Here is an 18,242-nt window from a genome sequence, read left to right on the forward strand (position 1 = left end):
ACATGTTTTCAAATCGAGAAAAATATGTCATGGATTTGTAAACATAAGTAAAGAGATCCAAACAGTATTCCAATCTCCTAAAGGGAGAGAACTTTTTAATATGGCTAAATTTGAATGTTCAATTTATTTTTTTCACAAAGTGCTTAACTAAACGGAATTTAATTTTTTTTATATATAAAAAATATTTTTTATATTTACACACAACATGCACACGTGAAGAAGAGAGGTATTTATGTGTTATAAAATATTTGGTATTTTTACAATTCCCATAATGTTAATATAAACTAAAGGTTTTGTATTGCCTGTGTAAATCTCTTTAAGTCATTTAAAAAAAAAAAAAAATTTTTCAACGAAACTTCTCTTAACATTTTCACAGAACAATATCTTGTTTTTTTTATTAGGAAAATACAAAAAATGTTATTGTTAAATATATCTTAGGAATATTTTTTTTCTTTTAATAACGATAGTTATGACTTTTTTTGTTTGTATGAATAGATTCTGCATATTTATTTATTTATTGTTTCGAAAGTCATACACCCAGAAAAGAATGGAGTAAGATTGCATTTATTTAAAACTTTGTTCAGTGAGCATGCTTTTTTAATAGAACGTTCATCAATGAAAAATATGGTTCTGCAAAAAAAGGAGAAATGCAGGATTTTGACATGCATTGGATTCATTGAAGCTCCAACTTTTCGCAACAGATTTAGTAAGTAAAATGTAGTTGGAGGCGATCTGAAGGGTTCCCATTTTATTACTACTGCGTCAAAGTGCAGGGAAGTGTGCTACTCCTTTCACAAACCATTGATTTTTTAGTTTATTTTTAAAAATGATTGACCGTAGTCGAGATCAATCCAAAGATCTAGAAGAGATCGTCACTTTTTTTCATGGATTGCTCTACTTAACCTTGATCTTCACCTTTTAATGCTTAATATTCAGCAAGGGGTTCTAAAGTAACTTTTTATTTTAAACTTATGGTATGATTCAACCAGATTGAACTCTGGCCTCCTAGCCCATTAGCGAACACTCTCACCCACAAAAAGTATTAACCATCTCACAAACAATCTTTAGTGCCTTTTTGATTTTTATGTGTCTAACACACGTGGATATGTCTACAAAGTCAGAAAACAGCACAGCTCTCATGGCTTTTGGAAGCATGTTTTCATGTTCAGAGTTGCTGAAATATGGAACAAACTGCCTGCATCAGTCGGTGGCTGCCGAGGCACTGCATTCTTTAAAACCCTAAAGCTAGCTGAAAATCACTAGAACTGCAAAGATAATTCATTATATGTGTAGTAATACTATTCAAATCTTAGTTGAAGAAGAAAAAGTGAAAGGGTAGAGTGAGATATAGCCGGAAGAAAGAGACTAATTTTCAGTCCGATCCAAGCTTAATGGGTGACCCAACGGTTCACTTTTTTATTCTAGTATTTTTGCATTTTATATCTGTCACCCTGATTCCAACTACGATTTTCATTGTGTGTAACTTTCCCCACCTCCTCTTCATCCTCCCCCTCCTCCTGCTTCTCCTCCTCCCCATCATCATCATACACTCTTTTAAAATATAAAGAAAATTTCAATTTGGTAAAGGTTTTTATGCTTCCGGTTCTTAATATCACAATGTCTTTTGTAAACAAACTGCAAACAGTATCAAAATCAGACTAGCAAAGTCTTCACCATTTTTGAGGATGCTTTGTTCTCTATCAGTCTAAAGTATTGTCCTGTGCAGTTCTAGGAGGTCCACCATCGCAGGATTTACTTTTTCACCCTTCAAAAAAAGATTAATTTATTGCTAATCGCCTGAATCACCCCTACTGAGGAATGTCAACATTGGCCAGAGTGCTCTTCCTCTAAGGCACTCACTTTTCAAATCCCACCTTCCTAATCTTCCGCCGTGGGAAGGAGATAAATAAAAACTCATAGATGGAATCTTGACAGATATTACCATTTCGAGTGAGCGTGGACCTGAGACTAATGGCGACTGAAGAATGACTCTACACTTCCCAAACTTCTAATTTGTAGTTGCACCATAGGATGTCGTCTAGAGTCAGACACAGAATCTGATGGGGGTAGATAGTGTTTTGGTAGTTGATAGGGTTGGGATAGGCAGAGGAAATAAATTAAATAACTTCCCATCTGTTGAATATATTACCACAAGGCTGCTTCCCTATAGACTACAATACTTTCAAAATATTTATAATTGTAAACGAATTCAATTTAATGTAAATCGATTCAATTTTTGTTGCACAAATAATTGCTTTTGATTTTGAACCAAGCACATCCATTGTTAACCATCAAAATGGAAACTACCGTAGTGTTTTTGCGATTAGCGACGCTACATTTTACACAAGGTTGCTAGAAAAGCGAAAACAGTTTCTCCGTCTGCAAAGAATCCCGTTTTCCGGAATCTAATTGTGCAATCAAGTTCCAACTAAAGCATCGACCAGCCGGTAATGATTTTTAAATGATCTAATGTTTGAGCAAGTGTGGAACATTTTAACACCATGGGAGTGATTGCCTCTTTGCAATGTGTTCTCCGGCTGAGATACGGCTGTGAAAGCATTACAGCTCACAGACTCATTATTGAGGTTGGGGGGAAAAAAAATTATGGAGGTTGGGGAAATAAAAAAGAAAAATGATTCTTTATGCTTGCCAATTCTTTCCTCCTCCTTCTCCCCCTCATCCCCCAACTTCTTCCCATCGTCATCATCATCATCATCATCATCATCATCATCATCATCATTCCCCCTCCTTTACAGGTCATTTAGTTTTCTCAGTTTCAAGATAAATCACTTTGTTAATTACATGTTGTTCAGAAGCAAGCGTTTCCTTTGCATTTTCTTTGGCTCTCTCTCTCTCTCTCTCTCTCTCTCTCTCTCTCTCTCTCTCTCTCTCTCTCTCTCTCTCTCTCTCTCTCCCTTTCTCCCTTTGTGTTTCTCTCTATCTCTTGCTTTTTTGCCTTTCCACACTTTTTCTCTTACTCTCTCTTTCTCTCTCTCGCTCTTGTCTCTTTCTCTCTCACTCTTGTCTCTCTCTCTTGCTTTTCTCTCTCTCCTCCCCTCTCTTTCTCTCAAAGAGAATAAACTGCTTTTTTTATATGTATTAAAAGGCAATAACCTGTTTTTGTCAAATAAAAGGAAGTAATTGTTATTCTCCAAACGAATGTTTATAAACCCAAAAGAAACGAAAACACTTAGTTTGAGAATAACTGCTATCAAGAGTCAAGAGTGTTTTTCTAATTTGACAAATATAGCAAAACTCTCTTGACTTGTTTAGTTTCATACGTTGTTTTAGTTTTATCTACAATACTAATTAATGGCATTTAATTCATAGAGAAAACTGTTGTATATTGAATTGTCAATTAAGTTTTTACGCTTAATTGCTTATTCATATGTTTGTATAAAGTGTCCAATGTCTGGCGACATAAGTAAAAAAAAAACAAAAAAAAACAAACAAAAAAAAAAACACACACACACACACACAAAATAAACCAGATGCTTCACATTTTTTTTTCAACTGGAGCAAGATATGGCACAAGATCGAGAAAATACCAGCTTCCCCGAAGGGTGTCTTTAAAGTCTGGATACATAGGTCAAAAAAGAGATCAGCTGGGATCTGTTTACTTTCCCTGACTGTAAGATGCAGCACAAAGCGACAGGTGACACGTTTTGACTAATGTGAATCTGCGTCGTAATGTTCTAAGTTACAAACTTCTACTGGTAATCTATATATATAAAAGCGAAAATGTAGAAAATGTATGTATGCATGTGTGTTCGCTTTTTCTGTATGTCAACAACAGGCTTTTTTCAGAGAAGCGGTCGCTCGCTTCACAACTTTTTAAAACTTTTTATATCACATATAAATCGTAATACCTCACAGTTAACAACGAAGCTCGCCTGTCTATTTAATTTGCTCGATTTCGGGAAGATAAATATTCAACATTTGTCGCTCGCCACATGTGGATTAGTCTTTTTCCTATAACATCTTGGGGGGGGGAGCGTTCAGCAGTAAATGAAATACTATCCCGCAGTCAAACTTGACCTCATTAACTCATTAAAACGGGCACCTGCTAAATCCAAGTAATTAAATAAATTCAAACGTGTTTCCGTTAGCATCTCGCGGTGGGGCAATGGTTAACGTCGCACTTTTTTTTTTCCACACTTCAATTTACAACTTTGCCTCAACGGTTCGGGTTCGATCCTCATATTTACTTTTTTTAACCCCCACCCCACCCCACCTCTGGAGTTTCCACACACACCTCCAAACACCCGGGCAACGCCGGGTACCCCTCGCTAGTCTATATATATAAAAGCGAAAATGTATGTATATTTGGATGTCTGCTAAAAACTTTCGACAGACGCGACGAAAATTCACAAACTCGGTATCACATCAAAGCTCCATCCTTTGCTCGAAAAATGTCGAAAAATTGGCCAAAAACGTTAATTTTTTCACCCCGAAATCGATAATTTTCGACGGGGGGGGGGGTCAACAAAAACGGTCCTCTCGTGACAATGACCGATTCTACGCATGCGTCAGATGACGTCGTGACCTGATTTACTTTAAATAGTTGAAAAACCGAAAAAATTCAATGTACGTGGCGTTAGCTCAGTTGGGTAAGGCCTTGTTTCATTATCTAAACGTTTTGGGTTCGAATCGTGGCGTGAGATGTTTTCTTTTTTTTTTTTTTTTTTCGATTTTTTAAATTTAAGTATTGAACCAGTGTTATTTAAGCCATTTTTCACGTAACGTTCGTTTTCCTGTTTATTTTTTTACTTCGCTTATCCACCCCCGACCACACACCCAAAAACACCCGGGTACCCACTGATTTTTTAAATTTTAATATCGAAACAGGCTTATTAAAGACATTTTTCACGTGTTCGTTTTTCTGTTTTCATCGTTCGTTTGCCTTACGTTAGTTTTTTTCTGTTTTTTTTTTATCGTTTGATCGCCGCGTAGCGGAGAAAACAGAAACTGGCTTCTGCAACTTGACGTTGTCGCACCTGCTAATTTCGGTTTATAAACGTCAACTTAACACACTTGTCAATTCATCTGTTCCCGTAGTCGAGATGGTTAGGTCGCAGGGTTTTTTTTTTCCATTTCCTTTCCACCTCCGCGTCAAACGTTCGGGGTTCAAGCCTACCTTTATACTAAAACTATTTTTTTTCTTTTACACTCCCAAACAACCGGCCAATGTTTTGTTTTTTTAACAGGGTTGTTTTAATCTACAACCCCCCCCCCCCACCAACACACACCTCCAAACACCCGGGCAACGCCGGGTACCCCGGCTAGTAATATATAAGAATAACTTAAGAATACTACTTCTACTCGATCATGGCTGATGGAATAAGAACTGTCTAGTTGTGGGAATTAAAAAATGGGTTCAGTTCGAAGATTCCATACACGTTCCCGAGTTCAACAAAAAGATTCTCAAGTTCAAAAAGATGTATACATAGAAGGTCAGAGATTACATTCGCTGAAACAGTGTGAAAACAATAATTAAAAAAAAACAAGATGGGAATAATAGTCCAAATAATATAAGTAAGCATTTATTAAGATTAAAAAAAAACAAAAAACAAACAAACACATAATTGTATGCAAAATCAAAATTGCTTTTAGAAAGCAAATTATTGGTCTCCTTTAATCTTTCTTAATTTTAGCTAAACACGTTCATTGATTGCTGCATACTAACAATGATGCCATTCACCATAATCTTTTGTACATCTCACTCACACAGCAACAACCAGAATACCACATTCACACTATTAGTTGAGCTACTTAAAATGATGTGGTGACATGGCATGAAGCTCTTTTATACAACTCAATAAACTCTAAATGCAACAAAATAAAATCAGTGACAAAGAAGTAAGATCCTCTTAACTCTCTTTAAGGGTAGAATCAGTAGCATGCAGAAGTCTGGTGGTGCCCATGATTAAGTTCTTGATTGTGTGTGCCAAAAAATAAAGTATAAGTTTTAGTATAAGAAAGGGAGATACTTTGAATATTATTGAATACCTCACCACACCAAATTTGGATGTTCAGGGGCAGGGAAACCTCTCCTCATTCTTTACGCCACTGGCCACTAACAGAAAACAAGCAGGCCAGTCTTTAAGTGGATGTGAGATTCTTAAGTGTATTTAGTTAGAAAGTTGAATGAAAAATTCTGTTTTTCACGTCATAATAGAATTTTACTTAATATGCATTTCACTGCTTTTATTTCAAAACTAGCATAGAGAGGGCTGCCTGGTGCTGCCTGGTCGAAAAATACTCTTAAATATATTTTAATTCATGCAGATTTCGTATTCATTATTACAGAGCCAATTCTCTGTTGAATTGTACTTAATATAAAAGTAAAAAGAAAAATGATTTGGATGCCATCAGCTAGAATCGAAACCAAAACATTTAGCACCCCAGCTACGTCCCCTACCGTTTGAGCAAACCTGACAGACATAGAAGAAAATATAAAAATTAAGTCACTTTTAGTTATGATTAGTTTTTACGTATGCGCAAACTAATACAAATATGTCGGCAAGTTGAAATGAGCATTTTGCATTTCAACTTGCCGACTTCTATACGCATTATACACCTATCTAAACTAAGATTTTACCTATTATAAATTGCTAATGATATATGATTACTATTTTCTGTTAATTTCAGTGCTATGTGATAAATAGGTAAGGGTTTAGTGGGTAAATATTTACAAATAGACAGACACGCGCACACATACATCTACCGTTTTATTTATATAGATAGAACGATTGTGTATTGATGTCATTGAAAGAGAAACTAATTAAGTCACAACACAATTTCGAATCTTTGAACATCATGCATGAGCAGGTTTGACTACTGATCAATGGACATAGATTGTTATCGATATATGTTGTCTACATTTAGAGATATAGTATGATAGCAAGTGGAAAAAGTTTTCTAGTCTGGTAGAAGGAGCCCACTTTTTTGGCAGTATCCTCTTCATATTTGTTCCAATTCATGTTACCTGTGAATGTTGACCTGAGGAATTAGAATGTTAGGCTCTTAGGTGTGATGTTATTAGGCAACCTTAAGTTTAAAGAGTCTTAAGAAGAAATTAAAATTAAAAGAATCAAATCCAATAAAAATCTGATGTTCAAATTTTCAAATTGTAGGTTGTGCCCATATTTCCCCCTCTCCCCACCAACTTTGAAATACTCCAAAGAAACTGAAATTTTGAGAATATTAATTGATGTCTAATACTTATTGTTAAGATTTCACAAAACAAAATGGATCCTGGATATGACCTAAAACTATATCCGATGATGAGGCCCCACCTTGCGGGCTTTGGGGAGTGTGGAGCCACCCTTTAATTGCCATTGCTCCCAGGTCCACTCTGACCCGGAGTGGTAGTACCTGTTAGGGTCCCAACTATGGGTTAAATAGAATCTGATGTAAAAAAAAAAAAATATACTCCATTAAAAATCGTTCCTCAAAATAACTAGATTCGGCATTAAATAACCTAGAAAAGGTTGATAGGCCATAAAACAAAAACAACCAACCAACAAAACAAAATGGTAGTGTCTAGGTTTTAATAAAGGGTTTCAACTTTTTACCTGCTTTACATAATCTAAATATACCCCATATTTGAACACCTTGCACCTAGCAGCCGTGTTAGTGTTAGCCTAACCCTAACCCAAAATCCACAATGATCACTGATTGGAACAAACACATAATTTCGATTCTTACTTGCCCAATCAAAAACAATTTTTTAAGTCGAGCATGGGTCCCTAAAGTTTATTTAAGTGAATGCTCACCATTGTCCTTTCTTTTTAGCTGCAATCAGGCCCTTATTGTGTAATCAGTCCATGTCATTGAGTTCAACCACCAAATATCTATGTTAATAAAGATGGCCAATAAAGTTGATGTAAGAATATAGAATGAGGCTTTTTATATTTATTTTAAAAGCGTGCGTATTCATTAATTGGCAGGAGATGGGGTCACCAGGAACAGAATTAATAAATGGGGTTGGCATTTAGAAGGATTTTTACTGTAATTATATAGTAATCTGTGAACAATTTTTTCTAGTTGTTAGAGAGAGAGAGAGAGAGAGAGAGAGAGAGAGAGAGAGAGAGAGAGAGAGAGAGAGAGAGATTATAACATTAAAAGTGTTAATCAATTTTGCAAAATTTAATTTTTTTTTTTTTTTACTAAAAAGGATAACATTTGATTATTTCTTACAATATATGCTTCAAACTGGGTCGCAAGCGGGGCTTTATCAGTGTTGTAATTTGCTTGGATCATCAGGGAATTTCAGATCTTTCAACATCATACTTCCCTTGCTATACCGACCTTATCAGAGATGATTGGTATCTGATAAACCCTTTATTTTATAACTAGCTGTACCCGGCCACGCGTTGCTGTGATTTAGTGGAAATGAAAACAAAAAATGCTGAGGGTTACGGAAATGCACCCCCCCCTCTGAAATCCATACAGAACACCTGGTTTTTCTTTTATCACGTTAATCTCATCGATTACAAACGTAACATTCAGAAAAAATTTTTAAATATTATTTTTATGATTTTTATTGTTGAGTTTGATTTTTTTTTTCTTGGTAAATGTGACAACGGGAATACCCTGGTCCAATCACCACAAAAAATACTTTGCGCCCATCAAACTTAAAAACTGAAACTCGAAGTGAAATTAAACATCAATTCTTTATTTATTTGTTGCTGTTGTTTTTATCATCATCATCATCATTGCTGCTGCACTTTTCTTTATTTAGGCATGCATTTACCAGCAAAGAACGAATTACTATTTCGTTATCCTTCTTACTAAAACAAAATTGTTATTTCTAGTATTTTTTCCCATGTGTACCTGCTCGAATTAATATTTCGGGTTCTCCTGACCCCTGTGTCTCCCAATTTTTAGTTTGCTAAAATTTTAATAACATGATTACGGTGAAGCGACAATAAAATAAATTTAATTGTCGCTTGTTATGGATTTAGCTGAATACGATATTAAAAACCACTTTATTGGTACTTATGCACTTATGTTACTGGACTGGGGGGTGTTTTGTAATTATTCTGTAGTCTAGGCACCGCCAAAAATGGCCGAAAAATCAAGTTGTTGTTTTTTTTTTTTAAACGAAATTACATTTATTAAAATCCATTATTTCTGAGTAACTTTTTTTTCCAGAAAGATAAAACCCTGAATTTTATTATATAGAAAACAGAATAATGTAAAACTTTTTCTACTATTTTTAATTAAATTTTAAATGTTAAATTTTCCCCAAAAGTTAACAATTGACATTTTTTGTCTTGCACAAAAAACGTACATAAATATTTTTTAAAAAAGGTTTTTGAAATAATTAATTTATTTATTTGTTGTCTAACTAAGATTTAGGATGATTTTCTATGAGAATATGCAAAAATATTATAATAAGTACCTGGATTTCAAATAATTCCACTTATTCATATAGGCAACCAGTTACTTCGCGTTGATCTAGAGTCTAGATCGACACTGTTTACGTTTGTATTCGATAAAAAGCAAACTATGGAAGACCAAACAGGCCAAAAAAACTTATTTTTCAGTAACGAAAAGTTCAATGTATTATTAACGCTGAGGCTAGCTAGTACCAGATGGGTGACCATTTGTATGAGTTTGGTTTTTAATGTGTATGTGGGCAAGGCTCCCCAAAATGGGGGAGGGGCAATTTAAAGCAGAATAAAAAAAAAATGATTTCAGCGCGTTTGGTCCACTGTAGTCGAAAGGCGGCAAACGTTTTCAAACAGGATCGAAAAAATGATGCTATTTTTAACACAAAGGGCACAATATTTATCAAATTTTTTTTTGTATCGATTCTTCCAAGCATGCCCTGTTTAATAATGGTCATGCATTATTCGGCTCGCTAAAAAAAAATTGTTAATTTATTTATCAAAGATTTTAAAATGGCTTTCTCGTATAAATATTAAAAAAAAATTTTTTTTGTTTTGCTTAACTTAAATTAATTATTTTACTTAAAATATTCACCGAATTTCACACTTCAAAACTCAAAAGCGGGATAATTAAACACAATCGAAGTTCTGATATTCAGACGTCAAAATAAGGTATGCAAACAATTTTTTTTTTTTTTTTTTTTTAAATCTATAATTCTGTCCCTTACAACAACACAATATGTTGTGTTCGGTTTCAGATGATTATTTTAAGCATATTTGTACCACCTCAAAACAAGGGGGGGTGTAAGTAAAAATATATATATATATATAAATATCGTTTATGAAAAATAAGTACACTGTTATAAAGTTCATTCTTCTCTTAATAATAGCTGAAAATTTCGTATTGATCGGATAATTACCTCATTTTTGGTAGATTTTTAAAAAGACGGTCCGTCAAAAAGTACTGACCTGCCCCCCCCCCCCAGTTTTGGCGGTGCCTAAGTTTCACCTAACAATTTAATAAACAAAAAAGATGTCGTAAAGCTTGAATTTATATATAGGGATAATCATTTTATTATGTTTTTTCTTGGTGGGGAGGGATTGATCTAGCGAGATAAAGGACCGTTTGAATAAATGCACAATGATTTGAATTTGTAATTATAAAAAAATCGGTAAAACTTGCGAAGGATGCTTTGTTTTACGGTTGTTCTAAAAATAGAATGGAAATTTATATTTCGTTCTGTTTTAATCTTTATTTTCTTTTTGTTCTCCCCCAAAACGAAAGTAATCAAAAGAAAAACTCTTTATATATATATATATATATATATATATATATATATATATATATATATATATATAAACGAAAGATTAATTTTTTTTATATAAAAATAAAATTTTATAAACAAAAACGAAATAATTTAATTTTTAAACGAAAAAGTCAATTTGGTATACCTTTTTGGTATTTTTTTTTTTTTTTTTTACATAAGTTCAACTCGCAATTTTTCTGCAATTTTGAATAATTATTATTTATCACGTGTACTTAAAAAAGTAGTATTTCTCAGTTGTGTTTTATTTTATTATTTTATTTACTACCATTTTCGAAACTAGTAAATATAATAAGTTGGTTTTCGGGCCAAGGCTGAAAGTGCAGTATCTGTTCTGATGCTGCACATTCATGTTAACATAACGAATATATATGTACAAAGAAAACATGCACATACTCAAAGCAAACACACGCATGCAAGCAAAACAAAAAAACACACCAACACACGCGTGACCAAGTTTATGTACCTTGATAGTTTTATGGCACACCCACGAACACATCCACACATACACTTAAGCAAACAAAAAAAGACATGCACGCATACATGTATGCATGATGTGCACATGATGTGTAGAAGCACAAACATGCTTGCACAAGTTTCTGCGGCCTATTAGTTTAATGGCACACACACAAATACATGTACAAACACACACATGTAAGTAAACAAAAGCAAACACACATGCACACGTATGTGTATGTGTTTAAACACAAGCATATGCGTGCGGAAGTTTATGCAACCTATTAGTTTAATGGCACACACACACACACAGCAAAGTTTGTTTTTTTAATGTGTAAATACATGTGTAATGCATTGTTGGTGTGTTTAATGCGATAAGTAATTAGCCAGAACGTTTCTCTTTCGTATGTATAATTGGAAGAGGCCATATTGAATAAAAGTGAGCATTCGGTTTTGAGGCTGATACCGTTAATCTAGAATGTAGGAATGTTCAGCCAATTGAAATCCAGTGAATACGTAAAGGGAGACATCATTATTTGTGTAGATGAAAAGTGATAAGAGTATGCGATATGTATGAATTCAGTAGCCAGTTAATGACGGCGTAGACAAGTAGGAAAAAGTATAAATTCATGCAGTGAAGAAATGGTCGTAAGAGGACTTATGGAATAGGGGGTATAATTGGATCTACTTCCTCTGTAGGTTATGATGATGATGATGATGTTATCGCTCCTAGGAATAAATGTAATGTTTTAATATTACGAATTAATGTGTTTGAAATGTCGTTCTATAGTTAAATAAGGTAATGGCTAATAGTGTAAACATAATAAATTTGTATGTGCTATCTGTTGTTGTAAACCTACGGTATTTTGGTCCAGGGGGGAAAATTGCACCTCTTTTATATATATATATATATATATATATATATATATATATATATATATATATGGATGTGACTTTTTATTACTAGCATTGTTACCCAACGTTACCCGGGATGATGGAGGTACATGGTTATGGACAACAAAATAAAGATATATATCCAACAACTTTTAAAACCCTTTCTCTTTATCGCTCTCTTTCTATCATCCCTATCTCTCTCTCTCTCTCTCTCTCTCTCTCTCTCTCTCTCTCTGGCAATTGACAGAATCGTTGACAAATTACTGCACATTAACCTTGAAAATCGCTCAAAATATGGATTCTCTCTATCTAAATCTGTTATTGTGACTCACAAAACAATGAATATTAGAAAAAGACTTTACTCAGAGCAATGCTGAAAAAGAATATATTAACTTTGTGAGTGTGTCTTATGTGATTTTTACTTTTATCTGGGCACACGTACACACACACACACACACATAAATGCACAAACAACTTACATTTACATAATAGATGAATAAGTACAAACCACACTAATTAGGTATTGCACAACACTCGATGTATCTTTTTTAATGTTATTTGTTAAAAATATAAAATAAATTATGATAAAAACCACAGTGCATATAAATTATATCCATGTGAAGCTGTTCATATAATAAGTAAATAAAAAAGAAGCCAAACATACATTTAGCAATCTTATAAAGAAATGGTTTTAATAGTAATAGAAATAAAAATTTATAAAACATTTTTATCTGTTTTTTTTTTTTTATCATTTAGTTTCCTTATTTTCTTTCTATACTTTTGTTTTGTCATGTGTATGTGTATATTAATTTCCTTCACTATATCTGTTCTTTTTCTATCTCTTTGTGTAAGACAGATAATTTGTCTGTGGAATTCCCCTGTTAAACATTAATTCTATTTTCACACAACTACTCGTATTATTGTATGCAGAACGTCTTCACGGAACACGCAATTTCTCATTTACTGTTTATATACAAAATGCAGAAGATACGCCATTCATACCTTTACCTGTCGGTGCAACTACTTGATAAGTGCATAAACGCATCTGTTGTGCTTTCACTCATTGATGAATTAGAAAACAGAATCTGCAGCTGTTTTGCCGGCAGAACAATGTATATTTATTAATAAAAAAAACAATGTTCAATGGAACCGTGGTTGGAACCGTTTACGATTAAAAAAAAAAAAAAATAGACAAAAACACAATGAAAAGTTGTATAGCAAAATGAGAACAGAATTTGATTCATATACATGCTAGTTGATGAATATTTTCACAGAGACGCAAAACAAAATGTATTTCGATCAGAACTCTTTATTTAACCAACAGAAATAGCATGCTCTTTTTCCATCAGCCATGATCAAGTAGAAATCTTAATTAATTCACAATTGTGTTCTTAATATCGCCTGCATTGAAGATTGAACCTTTAACCTCGAGAAGACTGTCATTTAAAACTGAATTTTACTCAGTACTTTATCCGTTACGCCATAGGTTAAATCATCAGTGCAAGTTATACTAAAAATACAATTGCGAATTACTTAAGACTTTTACCCGATCATGGCTGACCAAACGAAAGCATGCCCCTCCTGTGGATTGAATAAAAAATTCTGTATAAAATTTTGTGCAGATTCCCAAGTTCAACAAGATACACCTGAAGAAAGTGTGTTACACTCAAGATCAGAACGGTAGTTCGAGTAATCCAAATGCATACAATCATTTTGGAAATGCTTGTACCCATCAAGTTATTAAAATCTCCATAAATATATAGAATAATTTGTTTTAGAAATTATACATCTTATAAATAATTAGTCAGTAAACGATAGATTCTATTTCATTCGCAGATGAAACCCTGACATGTATTACTATTCCGAGTCAAATTGAGGAAGGAGGTGGGCAATATTCATTCATATTAGAACTCTTTCCTTTCAAGGATTTGTCAATATTAGAACTTATACTTCAATCATTAAGGCATACAATCAAGGAATTGGCTTCTGCATCACCTGGGCATCACCAAATCTCTGCACGCTACTGGATTCAGGGCTAGGAGCAGAAATCCACATTGATAATCGTTCTCATTAGGAGAGTAGAAAGTGGACTTTGGGTTTACTTTCAGCAGCCTTGTAACTTTCGCTTCCTTTATTTTGTCCTTTAGTTCTCACATTCCGTGAACGATGTTTCTGACAAAAAGGGAAAAATTGCTGTTTTCTAGAATCTATCAAGACTTCATATTATTTGGATTCTTTGAACTACTGTTCTCATCTTTAGTGTCATTTTCACAACGTTTCGGTCAATGTAACCCCCAACCTTCTTCAAGTGTATCTTGTCAAACTAAGGAATTTTATCTGGAATTTTGAAAGGAATTTGTCTGGAATTTTGAATGGAACATTTTATTTACTTCGTGGCGATAGCATGCTCTTGTTCCATCAGCCATGACTGGATAAGTAATACACAATTGTATTTTTCGGTTGCCCACATTGGGTATTGGACCTTCTACATTGAGGAGAATATCGTTTTTAAAATTGATTTTCCCAAGTACTCTAACCAGACACCAAAGGACACCATCCGGAAAGTGACCACAGTTTGTATATCATACATGAAGGGCTTGTCGGAAAAGCTTCAAAGAATATGTAATCCATATGACATCAGAACAGCATATAGAAGCAATTCAACTCTCCAGAAACAGCTTGTGCAAGTTAAGGCCCCTACAAAAAAATCATGATTAAGAACTTTGTATAGGAGATCCTATGTAAATGTGGAAAACTATACAAAAGTGAAACTGACGTCCACTAAACGTACGGTTAGTATAACATAGAAAAGCCGTAATATGCTGAAAAATTTTAAAAGCGAGCATAGCTGAATTTATTCGGGGGGAAAAAGTAAACTATCTACCATTATGGGACAAAGTAAAAATTATAGACAGAGAAGAACGGTAGGAAGTAAGAGACTTAAAGAAGCAGCACGTATTCTGGGCAAGAATCAATTACTAAGTAGACCTAGTATAGAATTTAATAGGATATGGGAACCATTAATTATAAATAATAGATAATATGTACAGTAATAAGTATATATATATATATATAATGGTTGTAGATATTTGGCTTCCTAGAAGTAAATCCAATGAAACCCGTGTTATTATTAAAGAGTGCTCAATGGCAGACAGAGCAGACAGTCTGTTTATTATACGAACATTATTGGTTACGTATGTGCATACATGTTTCAGTGGAATCCCAATTCAAAGAGACCACTTCGTCAGACCAAAAAAGGAGTGATATTGAAAAGAGAGTAACGATTACATTCGTTTTTTACAAGATATTCACCTATATACACCTCCCCCAAAATCCCTACCGCTCACATTCACAAAGTATACACCTTACTTTCTTCCAAAGCGTAAATAACACCCGAATATCTTATAAAAAACGAGTGTAATCTTGACTCTCTTTTCTTTTCAGTATCGCTCCTTTTTTGATCTGACGAAATGGTCTCTTTAAATTGGAATTCCACTGAAACATGTATACACATATGTAACAATAATGTTTGAATAATGAACAGGATATATATACATATATATATATATATATATATATATATATATATATATATATATATATATATATATATATATATATATAGTGAAATAGGCTTGAGGCTCCCAAAATTTATACTAGAACAATCAAATTTAAAAGTAATATTCTCCTGAAGGTTGAAGGTTCAATTCTCAGTGTGTGCAACCGAAAAATACAATTGAAAATTACTTAGGACCTCTATTCAGCATTCTGTTCGAAATTCAGTCCAAATTTTCCGAGTTTGACAAGATACACCTGGAGAAGGTCGGAGGTTACACCGACTTAAACTTTGTGAAAATGACATTCAAGATAAGAACAGCAGTCCAAATAATACGAATAACCAATCTAAACCTCAAAAATTCAGAAATATATTATCAACACTTATCGTCAGCTAATTTTTTTACCTTGAAATGATATGTTATTTTTTTAGCTCCTTACATCAAGTGGCTTCATGTCTTGTCTAGGGCGATTTCCATAAAAATATTGTTCTAAATTAATGTCGAAGGATGGAGGGCGCTGCTAGTAAGAAATACAAGCAACAGTTCTAACATATTTACTTGGGTTTGATAAATGACTGACCCTGTTATCAACTGGAGCTTGCTGTCCAATCCTGATAGCAGAAGACAGTACAGAAGATTATTCCTCAAGAGGGTAGTAGAAGTATATAGGAAGGAGGAGGAGGAGTGGTGGTATAGGAAAGAGTTGAATATGGTAAACGCTATCAATAGTAAAAAGTCTTTTTTATCTTCATTTTATCTACTTTTTTTTTTATCATTTTTCTTACTACATTTTTTCAAGGGGACTCAGAAAATGGAGATGACTTTTTTTTTCTTTTTTTTTTTTCAGATGAATATCCCAAATACTGATTGGCACATCTGTTACTATTATCTCTCCATCCCTTCATCTTCTACTTTCTCTTATTGTTGTACTCACTATCAAAGCCCTACTCTACTTACATCACCCCCCACCACCCCACCCTCATTCCTCAGGCATGCTTGCTGGGAGATCCCTTTTCCCAAGCGATGCTTTCAGCAGCTTTCTGGGGGCTTTCTCGTTTTATTTTGAGTTCTCTTAAAATGTTGTTTAACATATTTACAAAAAAAACAAAAAACTTTATCATTGGCGACATAAAAGATGTTAGAAGGACCACAGTTTTCGAATTAATTCAAAACAATTTATTTTCGTTTACCTATCCATATGTAACTTATTTGCATTAAAAAAATAAAGAGCATGATTAATGATAACTTCACATTTCTATTAGATATGAAACTGTTCGAATTATTTGCATTATTTGGACTACTGTTCTCATCTCCGGTGTTATTTGAACAACGTTTTTGGACGATGTATCTTGTCAAATGCAGAAATCTTTGTCAAACTCGAGAATCTGCAAAGAAATAAATAAGTAAATTTTTAATAAAAAAAAATGATATATATTCACACACACACACATATATATATATATATATATATATGTGTGTGTGTGTGTGTGTGTGTGTGTTGTGCGCGCGCGCGCTTATTCGATTATATTTCACTCTTTATTTATACTAATCCTTTTACTTATGAAGTTCAATGTATGTTAAATATAACTACAGAGCATATACAAATAAATGACAAAAATGTCTAGATCCCAAATTCCTGTTCACCTTATCGTTTTTCTTTCAGCATGTTAAAATGTTCAATTATCGACAGCACCTGTTTTGTAGCGCTGAAACAATCATATAATTATTATGTTTATTTTTGAATATTTTCCGCCCTGATGCATCAGAAGAATAAGAACTCAACTTTAAAAAGAAAAGAAAAAAAAAGAAAAGAAAAAAAGAATTTAGGCATAATTACATAAATCTGAAAAAAATCGAACAATACTTAGTTTATCTCGTATGATATTTACGCCATCTTTGATTTTTATGGCCGAGCTAATCACGCTTTATTAACGTATGAATATAACGTGATCGTATTGTTTTAATCAACACTGCAATATTTTATATAATACTTTTTGAAATTTATTATTTATAAATGGTTAATATTTATTGTCTCCCTACGCAATAACTCTGTCAATTTTTAGTCTACAGACTCGAAATTTGATATACAGGGTACTAAGATTTGGGAAAATTGATGTGATCGGTTTTCGGCCAGAAATTTGGCTGTTAAGGGGTCAAAGTTCAACGATTTAACCTTTGAGGACTCTACCAAACTACTCCGACAATTTTGGGTCTAAACACTTGAAATTTAAGATATAGGTTCCTTGGACATGGATCTAACTTAATAACTTGATTTGAGCCCAAAACAATAAATGTTAAGGGGTCATAATAGGGGTCAAAGTTTTTAAAAATTTGACCTCTGCGGTTTCTACCGAATTATTCTGACAATTTCTGGTCTAAACATTTGAAATTTTACATCAAGGGTATTCAGAGATAGGGCAAGCTTTTTAATCGGTTTGGTCAAAAATTTTAGTTACCAATATATAAATGTATTTTTGTACGTATGTTTGCATGTCTGCCTAAAACTTTTGACAGAGGCGACGGATTTGACCAAGATCGGTATCGTTTTGAAGTTCGACCTTTCAGGCGACAAATATCGAAATATTGGCTAAAAGCATTAATATCTTCACCTT

The 18,242-nt window shown here is 33.5% G+C and overlaps 1 protein-coding gene across 11 annotated transcripts in view; it reads left to right on the plus strand.

Annotated features, from left to right (window-relative positions):
* The window catches only part of LOC145277764 (uncharacterized), a 513,076-nt gene that overhangs the window by 210,375 nt on the left and 284,459 nt on the right, over positions 1-18,242 (plus strand). The gene's annotated exons all lie outside the window — the stretch shown is intronic.

This window comes from Euprymna scolopes, chromosome 6, assembly GCF_053919585.1.
Source record: "Euprymna scolopes isolate OS-2025 chromosome 6, ASM5391958v1, whole genome shotgun sequence".
In the NCBI taxonomy this organism is placed as follows: Eukaryota; Metazoa; Mollusca; class Cephalopoda; order Sepiida; family Sepiolidae; genus Euprymna; species Euprymna scolopes.